This window comes from Ambystoma mexicanum, chromosome 11 (assembly GCF_040938575.1).
Source record: "Ambystoma mexicanum isolate Mex_15411 chromosome 11, UKY_AmexF1_1, whole genome shotgun sequence".
Classification (NCBI taxonomy): domain Eukaryota; kingdom Metazoa; phylum Chordata; class Amphibia; order Caudata; family Ambystomatidae; genus Ambystoma; species Ambystoma mexicanum.
In genome coordinates, this window is record NC_090934.1 from 216,272,346 (window position 1) to 216,289,372 (window position 17,027).

The window sequence follows — 17,027 nt, forward strand, 5'->3', positions numbered from 1 at the left end:
CCACGTGATTTGTCCAGCACTTAAATGTGGCCGTAATACCATTACCGCCGTATTTAAGGGCTCAGGCCAAACTCGTGATGAGGCCCGATTTTTGGACTGTATGTTGTCATCCCGTCGGCATCCCATAGTCTCCTTTTAACCACATCTTGGGCCTTATCATGGCCCCGGCGGTAACCCTTCAAAGTGGCTGTAAGAGATTTATCGCCACAATTGCCGCTCTGTCGAATCATGAGTCAGCGCAAATACCACCGACTGTATTGTATGCAGTGCAAATACAGCCAGTGTAAATAGTACCGATACAAGAAAGCGCAATTTCCGCCACATCACAAGACACGGCAGAATTAGTGCTGAAATACAGGGCTAATACTGCCAAAACAAGGTGCAGTTACCTCCAGCCTCCAGGTGGAGCTAAAGGCATACATGTGCCACAAATTAAGCCACAGGTGAACCCAATCGACTCCAGAGGGTTACAAAAGTGCACACCTTCCCCAAACACAGTTCCCAACACCATGCTGCCAGTGCACATTGCGTCATGGGGCATGCAGCTGCTCATGCTGCTCCTGAAACTACAGAGGCAGGATTACCAGCCAAGGGCCCAGGGCGCAGAGAGGAGGTGGAGGAGGAGAAGCCAAGCAAGCTGTGCACCAATACACAGGGTCAGGCCCTCATCCTGTACCCTCACTGACAGTTAGTTGGTATAACCCTTTACCGCTTCAACAGGGAGACCATAAGTGAGCTCTTCACCACAAGCTAGGGGCACATAGACAGCAGGATCAACATCAGGAGAGCTGTAGCCCCACTGCTAAAGCTAGTCTCCATCCTGCAAGTCCTAGGAACTGGCCCCTTCCAGCACTCCGTGGCCATGCTGCAAGGCATGACACAACCATCATTTAGTGCAGTGTTAGTCCAGGTGCTGGATGACCTCCTGTGGCATGTATCATGCTACATATCACTGCCTATCACCCCAGCCCAGGTGCACGCCATGAAGGCACAGTTCCATGCCATTGCACAAAATGTCATTACAGTCTTGGACTGTACCCGTGTGGCATTGGTGGCTCCCCAGGCCCACGAAGTGGTGTAGCACAACAGGAAGCAATACCACTCACTGAACGTGTAAGTGACCTGTGATCCCAACCTGTACATCACCCACTGTTGTGCTTGCTAACCTGGTTCAACCGACAATGCCATAGTCCTACCGAGGTGCACCGAGGACAATGGACGTGGATAGTGGGTGAGTAAAAGTGGCTGCACACAGGCGCTGCAATGCATCCGACATCATTGGGGTGAAGGGTACATGTACACAACTGCACAATGCATGCCGTAACAAGTCAATGTACAAGTCGGACCTGCCCACCTCCCACACCAATGACATCCCACAGAACATGTACATGTCAGACATACCTGTATGGATACGCTGATGCACACAAACAGTATGGACTACCAACACACACATGAATACAGGTACCACAATGCAACATGTTTGATCCATAATCAATGTCACACAAAGTGTCACATCACATCCCACAACAAGTATCCTGCCAGTACCACAGCCAAGTACCCAGGCACACTCAGCCTTCAATTCAGAGCTGCTCCCCCCAGAAGCCTATGGAGGGCCGATAATTGATCCATCAGGCTACATGCACGAGAGCAATACACTGGCACAAGACAGCCACCATGTGAGGTTTACATGACAACGACAGACACTTTATGATACATCTGCTGCAAGAGAACAGGGTGCATGTGGAGTAAATACAGTGCATGAGGCGAGGGATACAACATGCACAAGCATTGAATAATACACAGCCTATGCAATGAAACCCCATTTGCATGCACATGACGCCCTTTGACCTGATGCCATGAAAGGCTACACCCACAAAATACAGTGACTCATGGCTCTGCCTTTCTCCTTGCAGTTGACTCTGGATACCTGCAGCTGCCTTGGCTCATGACACCTGTGTGGGATCCACGAGACCACAGGAGTTGGCCTACAATCATGCTCACAGCAGGACCCGTGTCTGTATAGAGTGTACCTTTGGCCTCCTGAAGGCCCCTTTCCACTGCCTGGACCGTACAGGTGGTGAACTAATTTATGGCCCAGAAAAAGTGTGGGAAATTGTGCTAGTGTGTGCCATGCTGTACAATAACTGCCTCCAGAGGAATATCCCTCTACCCCTGATGTGGACATGCCACCCCCAGAGGATGAGGACGCAGTGCCTGTGGCAGAGGCGTCTGCACGTATTTGCAGAGATGATGTCAGTGCTGGATGAGTGGTTCACCAGTAACTGATGGACAATTATTTCTAAAACGTTCACATGGCACATACCATGCATCACTGTGTCCCACATACATTTATAACAAACACAATGACACAATGATGAATGTCCTCCCATTGATCAAGTTCAACTATGGTTTATTTTCTTAGTGCAGAAACCATCCCCCCTCTCCCCACCCTCCAACACCAACCCAACACACTATCTCCCCTCCCCCACCACCAACACCACCACCACCCCAACACACTATCCCACATCATACCTCCCCCCACACCCCAACACCACCCCAACACACTATCCACCCTGCCTCCCTCCCCATCCCTCCACCCCCCAACACCACCCCCCAACACCCCCATTATGGGCAACAAGTAGGATATTGTCACTTGCGTGGCCTCTTCTCCCTCAAGGCTACTCCAAGTGAATTTGGGCCCAGATTGCGCTCGGACCGGTGCCTTGGGGTGCTTGGCAACAACCCTCTGTAGGATTTGCAGAACTCGAGGGTATGGACCCTGGCCCCCAGATTTGTTGCTGAGTCAGTTGCATACTCTGCTGCATGGACTCTGCAAAGGCAGAGATGTCCTCCGTCAGCTCCCTGACATGCTAGACGTACTCTGTCAGTGCAGCAGTTGTTACAGCCACCTGTTTCCGGTTGTGCTCCATGCTACACACGATCTTGCGTGTGGCACCCTGCATGCAGTCACCTATGGCCTGGAGTTGGAGGGAGTGGGTGTTTGCAATGGCCTCCATTTCAAGTTGCTGCCTCTCCATGGCATCCAGCCTCTGCAGGATGTTGTGGCTATGTGTTGGGTGGGGAATGGGTTGGGGGCTACGTGGTGAGGCAGGACTGAAACACAGAGACCCATCTAAAGGGGTGTCCATGTCACCCTCTGGTGTCTGGGCCTGCTGGCAGTGATGCATGCTGTCAGGACTGTGTGATCCAAGAGCACCCTGTGGCTGTTGTGTCCTTTCCTCCTCAGTGCCTTTGTCACACCTGCCAGCAAGTGTGTCATCAGCCACAGCTACTGTGGCTGGCTTTTCGGGGGCACTTGGAGTGGTGATGCTCTCGGAGACATGTGGGGTTGGCGCAGGCCCTGCAGGGCTGTCAGAAGATGTGGTGAGACCCGGGGCAAAACATTTGGTGAGGCCCCCTTACAATTTTTTGCACTCAGCCAGCGGCAGCACCTGCACAAACAGGAGACTCGAGTAATCTCCCCTTGAGTTTGTGTGCAGGATCCCAAATATGGTTTATTACTACAACTCCAAATCAACTACAGCAAAGTTAGATTTCTCTACTGAAGAAAGGTTTATGCCAGACTAACTTTTGTATCATATGCAAAAATATATATAGGATGGCATGAGCTCTCCACTGCGCCACCTCCAACTCTCTGAGGGTCAGTCACTTTTCCAAGCAAAGAGTTGAGGGCAGATCTCTTTCTTCAGCTGGGGCCTCCCTCTGGAAACAGCCTCCCTGCCTCTCTGAAACTTCAGCAGAACCATACCGGTTCTGGAAGCAACTCAAGACCTGTCTCTTTGCTTCTGCCTTCTCTCTTCCTCTCCCTTGCTGATCACCTGCCGGAACCATGCACTGGTCACCTGGTCAAGCTCTGAATTTGGGCCCAGGTACCTGCCTGTCCTGTTGTAATCACGCATTGCCTCTTGGCTCTCCTGCACTTGTGGTCTGTATCTGTAACCCTACAGTCCCCTCTCTTGCACTTATTCTCCACCCGTTGGCTGCACTTATGAGTACCCACACTTGCCACCTGTTGGCTGCACTCTTGTTTCTCCTTTGTTCCTGCACTTCTGCCTACCCCACACTCAGCACTTCTCCCCTCCCCCTTTCTCTGCTCTTGTTCGATCTGAATTACACAAGGCCTAGTAAGATCTGTGTTTTGTACTACTCTTTTGTTTCCCCCTCCTTGCCTTGTCACACCTAGAAACACTTATGTACAGGCACGTTATAAATGCCATATCATATCATTAAGATGCACCCTGCACCTGTGTGCGCATTAAAACACACATCATACACAGTGACAAATGATGTACAGTGGAGGCTGGTACATTTCTGAACTGAAGAGGCTTAAATGTGTGTGCCAATTAAGCAGGATCAACAGAGCACAGTGAGGGAGCCCAAACCAAACAAGGGTTGCTTGAGGGAGGTTCTCACTCCCAAGAACATTTTGAAACATTGGGTTAAAATTATTCATTTTACTGCACTTTCCTTGAAAAATTGGGTAGAAATCCATACAGTTTGCAATTGGTTTTGTATGGAAGCACATGGAAAATCCCAATAGTTGCAAATCACAAACTGTGCATAGGAAAATGTTCCAATACATTTCATGCCGCCTTTCCACGCGAGATATGCTAGCATAAAAATGCATGCTGGTTGTTCTAATTATGTCCATGCAGGCTGCATCAATATATGCCATTATTACCATGTACAGACTCCCAGTTAGTAAAAATGCCATGCTACAGAAAGTATATCCAGGCTGACTGTGTACCATAAGTGTTATTACTGGCTAGATTGGCCTACATTCAATGTGGGCCAATTTAGCCAAGTAGTGTGTTTGCTTTAACCTTGATGCATTGTCCTGTGCATCAAGGGTAAACCAAAAAGAGCACTGGCAATGCTAACAGTTTGGGCATTCGTGTAGACATGGGAAAGTCACTTCTGTATTGGTATAAATCTACGTGATAAGTTCTTAAGGATCAGAAGAAACTGCTTGAATGTATCGGACTACATCAAGGAAGGCAAGGACTTAAAATCACAATTAAAAATGCGTAGGTACCCAAAGAAAGTCATTCATGCTGCTTTTAAACGGGACCAACACTCGAATAGAGAACAGTGTCTAGGCCACGAACCCAAAATAAAAGAGGACAAAATTACATGTGTAACAACTTTTAGCCCAATCAGTAATAAGTTGAGAAAAAGCATTAAGAAGAATTGGCATATTTTACAAACAGCTGACTTCAATCCCATCACACAACACTTTGCTTTTAAGCGCCAAAAAAACGTTAGAGACATGCTAGTGCACACATTTCCTAAAAAAGTAGAAACACCTAGTCAAAGTACTCTTTGGCACCTTCCCCCAGTTGTAGGTCATTTTAAGTGCGGCCACTGTGTGCTCTGTCCTCTAACCGGTAACCTGAAATCCATTGACCTGAATGGGAAAAATTGGGTTTTGCAAGATTTTTCTAACTGTACGTCCTCATGGGTTATCTATGGAATTAAGTGTCCTTGTAACCTAATATACATAGGAAAAACAAAAAGAAGTGTGAAACAACGCATATCTGAACATAAATCGTGCTTGAAAAACAAAGTGGCTAATAAACCATTCATAGCACATTACGAAATGTTAAAACATAAATACACGGAAATGTTCTGGTTTGTACTTCAACTAATTCCCTCAACAGAAAGAGGAGGAAATAGGGAAAGGTTGCTCAGTATGAGCGAACAATGCTGGATTTATTCTCTAAACACCACCACTCGCGGTTTAAATTTAGCCGTAGAGTGTAATTCCCTTCTGGTATAACTGCGCTTTTCCCAGTTTCTTGTGTCTGGTCCCCCTTCCTTTGATGCCTCGAGAACCGTTAGCACGTGACCTGGATGTGCGTGTCAAAAACCGGCAGGGTGCATTGTGGTCACGGTAGTATCTAATAGCTGGTTACTCGGCATCCCAGCTATTATGTCCTGGCACTGAGAAAATATACAATTGTGTATTCTGTTAGTACCTTCATCTCGTGTGTTACACATGGCGATTTAATGCTTGAGACACTGTGATGACTAGTCGCATTTCGGGTCTAAAGTGCGGTAAAATACTCGGCTCCTTTAAACAGAAGCCAAATGTCAACACGTGACCTAGACGCGCTTTGATAGAAACAGAACGCGGTGGTTCTCCTATCCCGCGCTCCTCCCCCTTCGGCAACCCTGAGGCCACGCCAGGATGTCAGGCGTAACAAGGCAGATCCTTCGAAGCTCGCGTTGTCTCTGCCCACAGCAACTTTGAGACCGCGGAAGCACGCTGAGAAAATTGTTAGAAAGTTACGTTTCAAATTAAATGCCCGTATGCCCTCTGAGCCCGAATTAGCCATCCTGAGTAAAAGTCTAGACATTCATGTGCATCATTTAGCATTGTCTATTGGACATCATACTTGTAGGCAAACGCGATACGCCATGCGTATACGTAAAACCTTGCACGCCGGTCCTCGTACTGCTACTGACTTTGCAGAGAAGAGGGCCGTTTTAGGGAGGTTTCTCGAGCCTCGCACCACGAGACCTGCAATTAATGTGGGTCCCACTCGGTGGAGGTCCGAGTCAGTCGCTGTCGAGATTTGTAAACATTCCTCTGACTGCATTTTGATGCTCCGCCTTTTGTGTTTCAATAGGCAAGGAGCGTTCCACACATATGAGTCATGGCAGATTTTTTTTCCATGCTGGATGACGAGTCTAGATGTGGATTATCTACACACGCTTAAGTCCCCGTGTGCAGGGTATTAAGGTAAGAATTCACCAAAACCAAGACGGAATATGCCTGGTTTTGAATTTATACACTACCTCTTTGGAGTTAAATAGAAAGGAAATTATGCCTTGAAAAACTAGTGGTCTTAGACCCTCATCAATACATATAGAGTTTTCCTTGGACAGAAACAACACAAAAGTGAGGATAATGCAGCAAATGAAATAATATGACATGAGGTAGACATCTTCAGAGAAAACAGAGTATGAGGTCAGTAATTTTTAAATCCCTCATGTACCTTCCCTCCCTCTGTTTTTTTCTCTCATCTAGAAGTAGACGCCAAAAGAAATTTAACTGTGGGTGGAATAATACATCCAATTAAGATAAATTGTCGGGCTACTGACGGACAACAATTCTTTGAAAATACAAACCGCACAGGCTACAAGAAAGTCGGGGTGCACTCACGCCTATATTGAATGTAAGTAAGGGTTGAATGATATTCTGTGTTTCTTCGTTTTTTTTAAAAAGTGTTGTAAGTAGGATAGAGGTTATGATGAAACACATAGTGTACAAGTCTCTGGAAAAGCCCTTTTCGTTTCCTCTGAGATATGGATGCTTAGTGTACAAAATAAAATATGTGTAGTTGCTCCAACAACATGTGAACTAATGAATCACTAAAAATGAGTTTTTGCATCTAAATAATACCAGAAACTTAAGGGAGATGTATAGATGTTGTGAAACCACTACCATAAGATAACATGCTGTTTTAAATGTTTTGTCCTTTTAGATATATGCATACTTGTATATGGGGTATACAAAAGTAGTTACACGATACTGACGAAATGTACCTGTCCTGAAGAAGGCCATAAAATCAAGGGTTCGACAAGCACTAGAGATAGTGCCCAACTTTAAAATTAATTTTGATAAGGTATTAGTGGCGAGTGGTCCATCAGCAATGTTAATTATGTCCTCCTGTTGCATCATGTGATAATTGATATGTAATTTGAATCCAGGGGTAAAAACGATGTCCTGTATTGTACAATAGAGAATATCATCCTACCCTACATTTATAGGCGAAGAGTGGGGTAATCTGTTTTCTCTATCTTGTTATATTTAGCTTATTTTTGCTCTCTCGTTTTTGAGAAAAAGATCCCCCTATAACAAAAAATAAGGGAGATTACCTTGGTGGCGGCAACTTGGTATTAGCTGGCCATTGAAAGTGCCGGTGCAAAATGGTTTGAGTACCTGAGCAGCTAATAGCAGTGTCTGGCAAATGCCTAATACTTATACACAAGCCAAAACTGTTGGCTTTGCCAATGCTTATTTTTAACAGAACTTCAGCGAATGACACGCAGGGTGTTTTTAAATCGAGTGGCCAAAGGCAGACCTGATAGACATTTTTATTACACCAGTTCCGTGTTTACAACTCCAAAGAAGTCATGAACTCTCAGAAGACTCCTTTGAGGAAACACTTGCAGGCACATTGAGGGCAAAGTTTGATGGCAAGGCGTGTTTAAAGCTAGCTCAAAGAGTTCCAGTGAGGAGGTGTTTTGGGTGCAGAGGGCAGGAACTGGGTGAGAATTGCCATAGGGATTAGCATGGCCATGAGAAGAAGGGAAGTGGTGACATGAGACATCTCATTCTCACAGCAGTCTGTCCTTAAGTGTGACCTTTCAGAAACGAAGGCAAGAGATAGCTGCTTGTAACATTGAAGCTTCACCAGAATAGTCTCATTCGAATGTGTAAAGATGTTCGGTGCCCCCACACAAGGAAGTTTGCCCCTCCCTCACAGCCTCTGATGTTAGCGCCTCTCCCAACATTTTAAGTGTTAGCCCCCCCCCTCCCCTGACATTTTTGCCTAGTTGCACCTCTGATGCCATGAACCCACCCCTTATTGAAGTGGCCCCCAGGGTGGCTAAATTTACGGGTGGGGCTGAACACACACTCACATAAAACACTTTCACCCATGCATTCATCCACCAGTTACACAACTCCATACATTCATGCATACATACATAAAACCAAACACAGCATTGACAAAAACACCAACATGCATGCATGCATACACATATACATACTAATTTAATTTAAATACACATATATACACTTTTAATTTAAAATAAAAAACACTTACCGTACCTCCATGCACTCCGACACATGGACATGCTGTCTGACAGGAGAGAACTCCTCTCCTATCAGTCGGAGTGTTCACACTGAGCACCGTGAACACACTGACTGACAGGAGAGGAGTCCTCTCTTGTCATTCAGCATGTCCACGTTGTCAGCTGAATAACGGGAAGCAGTAGAGCTCACTTCTAAGCCCTGCTGTCTTCCATTATTTTGCTGTTTGTTGCGGAGCCAAATGTCTTCGCAACAAACAGCAAAATTAGGGGCAGAGAGGAGACAGCACAGTCCCCCGTGTGAGTAATGGACATGGGTGGACTGTGCTGCTTTCTACTTAGGAGAGGGTGCCGTGAGGCCCAGGGCAGTTTGCCCCCCCTGCACCTCTCTCGTGATGGCCCTGAGGCCCTGCGCTGCCACCAGCAGGCCTGCTCTTGCTAGGGCCAGGTGTGGCATGCTGTGACTTGTGCTTCTGCTTCACATGCAGTCGCCCTTTGGGGGTAATAGTGGACGTTGTAGGAGCCCTCCCCGTCTTTAGACGCGCATAAAAATAAAAATGAGACACTCCCCTGGCAGGGAATAAGGCTAAGAGAACAGGTTGCGAGAGTTCAAAAATATTTATGAAATTGGCATCCAAAGAACTCTGCTGCCCGAGAGCGCTCTGACAAATATCACAATTACATCACATTATAAAGAGAAGAATCATCATAGGTGACGCAATTAACATAGGGTATTAAGTCGGTGCAGGATTGGACAGTCATTATAGTGCTATATAGCTGTGGCGTCATTGTTTCATCTGGATTGGTTGCTCCTTTGGCGGGAGGGTGGACATCACGTGGTTCAGTTGCCAGTGTCCAGGAGGGGTGAAGGTCAGGTTGCTGTGAAGCGGGGTGGCCACTAACTAAGCTAACATAATACATCTTTGTGAAGCATTGAACAAATCATTGTAAACCTATAAAGTTCATACATGTATTTACATCGTTAATAACAAAGGCTTACATATAGCATCAGGTTAAGGGTTTTGACCATTATGATAACATTGATTGAAGCGTGGGTCTGGACTCGTAAAGAATCTAAGGCACGTTGGCATTTGTTCGTGGTGGGTGACAATGTACTGCAACATAGGTCTAATGTTAGTTGGGGGGCCCACTAGGTGGGCACCATGGCAAGGTCGCATATCTGGTACATCAAGAGAATACCTTGCAGGGACACAGGGTTACTCTGGCAGTCATTTTCCAATAGCGAGGGTGAGGGGGCATGGACAGATTTGAGGAGATGGATGAGCCACAGCGCTTGGCTCAAGCCGGTTCACACGCAGGGCAGTGATCTCAGAGGAAGAGTGAGATGTTACATTTGTTCTTTGTTGCAATTACTTCCGGCATCAGCGTGAGAATGGGGCTGCGGAATTTTCCAGACACAGTGAGAGAAAGGTGGGGGCCATGTGTGCTGTGTGTGCGGCGCTGCAAAGGGAGAGAAGCCTTTTTGTATTATCGCAGTGAGGCCTAGTTACCAAGATGGAGTCAAGGGCGTACACAAATGGATGCCCTGTGTCCTGCGCAACGGCCCCATCTACGCGAGTGCCAACCAATGCTGACATCACATAAGGGCAATGGGGGCACTCCCTACCATTGGAGGCACAATGTCCAAGTTTGTACTAAGGAAAGGAGGGACAGGGGGGCCTTCTGGCCACTTACTCCCACACATTCCCTCCTTTCGTTACATCTTAAGTAACAAACTATCGGTTCTTTTGTTCTCTCTTCGATAATACTCCGCTTCAGCTATTGCTTCATCCCAGGCTGGTGTACCTTTTATGGGCATCCATGCCCTGAATACGCTCTTCAGACTGTGCCCTTTCCTTGCATATTCATCAGGGGTACATGTCATATATATCCCTCCATCCCCATCCAGGTACACCCACAATTCATTGTACCATTACAGCTCTCTTGGTTCTTTTATGGTGGTGTGATATAGATTGTCAACCCTGTCCCCATTCTGGTGGTATACTGCTGTCATGCGATATTTTGGTGGGTTAGATTCCCCAGTTTGCATCTGTGCAGCTATCATAGTTGTTACCTTGCTCTTATGTCTTGCACTCTCCCTCCAATTGAATAAAGGGTCAAATAAATAGTGTACATAAAAGGTATAATGAGTAGAAAAGTGTTATATTGAAAGACTCATAGCAATGCGTAAAGGACTAATAAGGAGAATATCACAAACAGTAATGAACTATGCAATGTAAATAATAAATGTATGCTCGTCACTTAACCATTTTATATCGCCCCTCCAGGTAACACAATGGCCGAAAGGAGCGTGCTCACAGACATCGGCTTAACGTTAGTTAGCGATAGGATTGCCAATAGAGCCAATAAGTATAGTAATGTCGAGTGTGCTTTGAAGTATTCTGCTGTCTTGTTGTCCGTAATGCTATTCTTCATGGCCTGGTACTATACCATCCTAGGTATTGCCCACAAAATGAACAAAGGGAGGAGCGGGGCACAGATGATACGGGAAGGATCGGTAATAATGTTGAAAGGGGTAAAAACAATGTGGGAAGAAAATTATTCTGTCGATAAGTATGATGCTAATGTAACCTACACTATGGCGCACTTTAATGACACAACAACTGCCCTTCTGCCAATTGCTGCTATAGGATTGTTTAATGACAATGAAACTAACGAATATGATGGTGACTATTCTTGGTCAAATGAACTCAACCAAATGAATGTTAATGCACAGACAACCAGAGACCCTACCTCACTTTATATTTCTGCTACTCATGAATCACTAGAACCACTAGCTGAACACACAGTGAATAATATGTATGACACAGCATGGGCAGGGGTGTTCCCAATACACTATCGAAAAGTTAGGAGTTATCACAAGGGGGGGAAAAGGAGAGGAAAAAGGGGGACGGGTGGAAAAAGATATGACATCTACCATGGCCTAGGATTGGACAAAATAGAAGACCCCCGCCACTCCGACTAGTCAAATAAATGGTACTCAGAAATGAGTAAAACAGCAAAACAAGCCACAAATGAGAGCTGTTATGTCTGCTCACTCATACCGCACGCATCAGGGATGTCCAAAATACTGGTGCCACAAGAAGTACCCTTGTCCGACGCCCAATGTTTAATTAATCTTGTATTGTGTAGGATTTGGAGCACCTTCCAGGCACACACAGTTACAATAGAGACGCTACAGAATGAGAGAACATGCACAAGCAGACGCCAGGGAGTAATTTGCATTAAAGAACCATTCTTTGTCATAAAAGGAACAAGATTCGGGGAAAACAAATGGTATAACGAAACAATCGTGTGCAAAGCTGAAGCACTCAGAGGACGGACTAAAGAGAACTTTCAATGGGTAAAAGAAACATGTACCCCCCGTCTGGTCCCAGGACATTGCCAAACTCACGTGGGTCACAGCACTAGAAAAGCCCATCAAGACGCAAAAAGAAATACCACATGAACTATGTTTTCACGGAGAAGGAAAAGTGCCCATGGGTGCCAACAAGCAATGCAATAAGACAATCATAATTCCAGACATGAAGAAAGGCACAGCGGTTCTCATGGACATGTATCGGATCTGCGGCAAACAAGCATACCTGCATCTCCCAGCATCGTGGAAGGGCACTTGCGCCCTAGCACCCTACATTTGGCTCTGAAGGTAATCCCTGAAAGTCACATCCAAGGTGGAAAAGGAGAATTGGCTGGCAAATCAGCAACAGGAGAATCGGCTGGCAAATCGGCAGCAGGAGAATCGGCTGGCAAATTGGAAGCATGAGAATCGGCTGACATATCGACAGCGCCCCAACCAGTGGTAACAGAGCCTTCAGCATACGAACTGTTGGCAGAAAAACACTTAAAAGACAAACTTTCTCGCAGAAGGAGATCATCCAATTACATCTCCTCTGAATCATCTGCTCTTCTTGCTGAGATCCCGTCGAAGTACAAGCTCTTCAACTGCGCAGAGACATTCTTCGCTTCGCTCCTAACACCAGGACTCCAGGCCCGAACCAACGCCAAGTGGTTACAGATAGTGCGCTGGGAGCTGAACCAACTTGCCAATGACACTGAAGAAGGGTTCAATGTGATAAAAGTGGAGCTCTGTGCTTTGTGCCTAATGACAATGCAGAACCGGTACGTCTTAGATCTCCTTACGGCGATGGACGGCGTTGTTTGCTGAAAAATCGGGAGCGCATGTTGCACATTCGTGCCTTCTGAAGATGCAGATAATGGAACACTTTGCCATGTAATATCAGCAGTACACAGCCTGGGAGAAAGGATGTCAAAAGAAGGGGGTGTAGAGGCAACTACCTGGTTTGACAACATGTTCAGCTGGATACCGTCCTGGTTCAACATCATCGTTCCTATCATCGTCTTTATAATGCTATTTTTCTGTGTGTGCCACTTAGGTATCCGATGTTGTGCAAAATCTATGCCTAATTCAGCTATGATGATGGTAACGATGGGCCGACGGGCAGGAGAATCAGAGAATATAACACGTTTCTACTCATTATACCTTTTGCTTATACTGAGTTACTGGCATCATTTCTTTATGTACACTATTTATTTGACCCTTTATTCAATTGGAGGGAGAGTGCAAGAAATAAGAGCAAGAAATAGAGAGGAAGAAGGAAAGAAAGAGAGAAAGCAGGAGAGAGAGAGCGAGACATTCATGCAAGTACATTCATATTCATTGTTTGTTTTTACCCTTTTTGCAATTGCTTTTCCTCCTCATTCACTATTGTTCTTTATTTGCTCACACCGAGAGAGTGCAGTATCGCGTGCCTTTCTCACTTCTGAGAGTTGCACCCAATATTTCAGTCCCTTCACTTTCACTGCTGTGGGTGTGCAATAAACAACCTCGTAAGGTCCATGAAATCTTGGAGAATTCCACCGCCGGACAAAACTCCTTACATATACATTAGCACATGGTATTAATGGGCCAGCTGGACTGTCTGGGGCCGGCATTGCAGTGTCTGTCGCAGCATTTTCAGTAAAGGGTGGTGCAATTTGTTGCGCTATGCTAAGTACTGCGTGCGTCAACTGGGCGAGATACTCCTTAAATTCTTCCCCCAGCACTGTGGCAGCCCGGTGCGCATCTGATGCTTTTGTTATTGGGTAGAGTGGCGTATGAATATGCCTGCCAGTCACAATTTCATGGGGGCTTAAATGGTGGTCTTTGCTTGGCTGTGTTCTGAGTTGGAACAGTGCTAGGGGCAGACAATACACCCAGTTTTTCTTGAGTGTGTTGCACAACTTTGACCATTTACTTTTGAGCAGGCCGTTCATCTTTTCCACTATACCGTTAGCCATCAGATGATAAATAGAACACAGTTTGTGCTTAACCCCCAGGAGCGACGTCACTTCCTTGAAGAGGTCATTTACAAAATTTGTGCCGTTGTCTGATCTTATTACATTGCAAATTCCCCACCTTTCTGAACACCTCCCGTACCAAAAACTTGGCAGCCCACTTCGCGTCCAGGTGGGGACATGGTCCTGCCTCCACCCACCTAGAGAAGGGGCATACCACTACAATCAAATATCTTGCCCCATTACATCTCTAACCCATGTCCGCATAATCAACGTGGAGCTCTCTAAAGGGCCACACAGGATGCGGCAAAGTTCCTCGCAATGTTTTTAGGGTCATCCCTGAACTGTATGTTGGCCATGTGGTGCATTCTATGGTGAATTTTGACAGATGTTCCTTAAGGTTGGGAACAAACCATTGCTCCTGTATGTCTGCTGCAATATGTTGTTTTGCTACATGGGCCGGGAAATGCAGCCGCTTGAATGCCACTTCCAATAGTTCCACTGGCATTACTACCTTCCCGGTTACTTCCTGTCTCCAAATCAGATCTGTCAGTGATTGTTTGCACCTCGTTTGGCCCACAACTCTTGCTCCTCTACTGGTGCTCTCCTCTGCAACTCTATTATTTATCTTATTGGTGTATTGCTATATCCATCTTCTAATGATTGTGTGGCGGGTGTTTTGACAATGCATTCAATTATTGGGGGTACATTGAAATACGAGGCATCTTTCGCTGCTGCATCTGCTGCCAAGATTCCCAATGAGATCGCATCTGTGTTATTAGTATGGGCTTGACATTTCACCACCGCCACTACTGATGGTTCTGCTAGTGCTTCTATTAGTTCATTTAGTAATGTAACATGTTGAACGGGTGATCCATCTGCCCGTCGGAACCCTCTCCGTCGCCATCATGATAATCCTGAATGTACTGTTGTGGCATATGCGGAGTCTGAATATATAGTCACTGCACATCCTTTTGCTGTGTGCAGCGCTTCAATTAATGCCACCAGTTCAGCTGCTTGTGGGGAATAATGAGAAGGGAGGCGTTTTTGGACAATCGTTTCATAGTTGTCTTCTTCCATTCTTACCACTGCCATCCCCACATGTTCTTTCCCCTGTTTCAGTATTTATGGATGCTGACCCATCTATGAAGTATATTTCCCCGTCCGGTAGTGCGTTCTCACTTGCTTTGGGGATATCATCTTCCTCTCCTTCGTATGTGGCACAGTCGTGCTCTTGCATGTCTTCTACTGTACATGGTTCTGTTATGAACGTGGCTGGATTTACTGTTTTACATCTTACTACATGCACATTTGGGCTGGAGATTATTATCTCATAAGCTGTTGCCCTCTGTGTTGTCAATGTTGATTTGGATCGCTCTAGAATCGCAAAGAGTGAATGCTCCACGTACAGCATCACTGAGCAGCCCATTACAATTGTGGTGCTTATTTCAATGGCGAAGGCCGCCTCAGCGAGAGCTTGTTCGCACGCGAAGTGTCCTTGCATTACCACGTCCAGCATTCCGCTGTAGTAGGCCAATGGCTTGTGGCCAATAGACGTTTTCTGTGTTAATACTGCAGTCATCAGTGTGCCGTGGCAGTGTGTGAATAGGTAGAATTCCCTGTCATAATCTGGGTTCGCGAGAACTAGTGCGTGTGCGATTAGGTCTTGTAGCTTGAAGTACTGAGTCATCATTTCATTTGTCCACTTTGTTGGGGCATTATTCTTTTGGGACTCTTTTAGTGCTTGTAGCAATGGGCGCGTGTAAGCTGCGTAATCAAGTATCCATGCGCGGCAGTAATTACAGATGCTGAGAAACTTTTGCATTTCTTTTTCAGTTTATGGTATCACCATAGGCGTATAGCCGCTGCTCTGTCGGGAAGTATTCTTTTGCCATCTTTAGATATTAGTTGTCCTAGGTATAGAACCTCGGCTAGACAGTATTGCAATTTTCGTTTATCTACCTTATATCCTTTTGTAGCTAGCAAATTCAACAGTGTTACAGAGTCTTCTCTACACTTTTTTTCATTTTTGCTGCAGATGAGCAAATCAACTACGCATTGTATTATCGTGCTCTCTACATCAATATTTCCAAGATCTTAGTGTACGATCCTATTGAAAATGCTTGGGCTTTCACAATATCCCTACAGTAATCTGCAATGTTCATATCTGTTCCCTCTTAGCGTGAACGCCGTGAGGTACTGAGAGCTTGGATCGAGTGGTATAGAAAAGAAAGCATTTTTCAAATCTACTACTGTAAAACATGTGGCCTCTTTTGGTTTGCTGCACAGTATTGATGCTGGGTTGGGCACTAATGGGAACTCTTTCTGAATGACGTCATTGAGTGGGCGGAGATCTTGTATCATTCTCCACGCCCCTCCTTTTACTTTTTTGATCGGAAAAATCGCCATATTACACAGGGAGTTGGATGGTATTATTATTCCTTGTTTTAACAGAGCACTTATTGTTTCTCTGATCCCTTTATCCACTTCTTTTTATAGTGGGTACTGCTTAACTCTTGGGGGTATGGCACCTGGCTTCAATTTTATCTTAATAGGTGTTACTTCATGCAATAACCCTACACCGTGGGGACCTGTGGTCCAAATCTCCGGTAGTACTCTTTCCATATCTTCCTCAAAAATTGTAGGCAGCACGTTAACACTGGCCATGAGTGGGTTGTGTATTTCCCTATATTGAATCATGATGTTGCATGGTATACTTATTTCCATTATTATTTCTCCATTACTCTCATTGTCAGTGAAAAGCTATTCTTCAGTTAAATCGTGCAACATTATGCTTGGGTCTATGCATAGTACTGTTCTCCATTCGCATCCAGTCCTATCACCGCGATACGTTTGCTTGAGACCTG

At 45.6% G+C, this 17,027-nt stretch overlaps 1 long non-coding RNA gene across 1 annotated transcript in view; it reads left to right on the top strand.

Moving 5' to 3' along the window:
* Positions 1-6,189: 6,189 nt before the first annotated feature.
* LOC138503283 (uncharacterized) overlaps positions 6,190-17,027 on the top strand; it is a 152,202-nt gene continuing 141,364 nt past the window's right edge. The window contains exons 1-2 of the long non-coding RNA XR_011279599.1: positions 6,190-6,766; positions 7,055-7,202. This is a non-coding gene — a long non-coding RNA (uncharacterized lncRNA). The remainder of the gene's footprint in view (positions 6,767-7,054; positions 7,203-17,027) is intronic.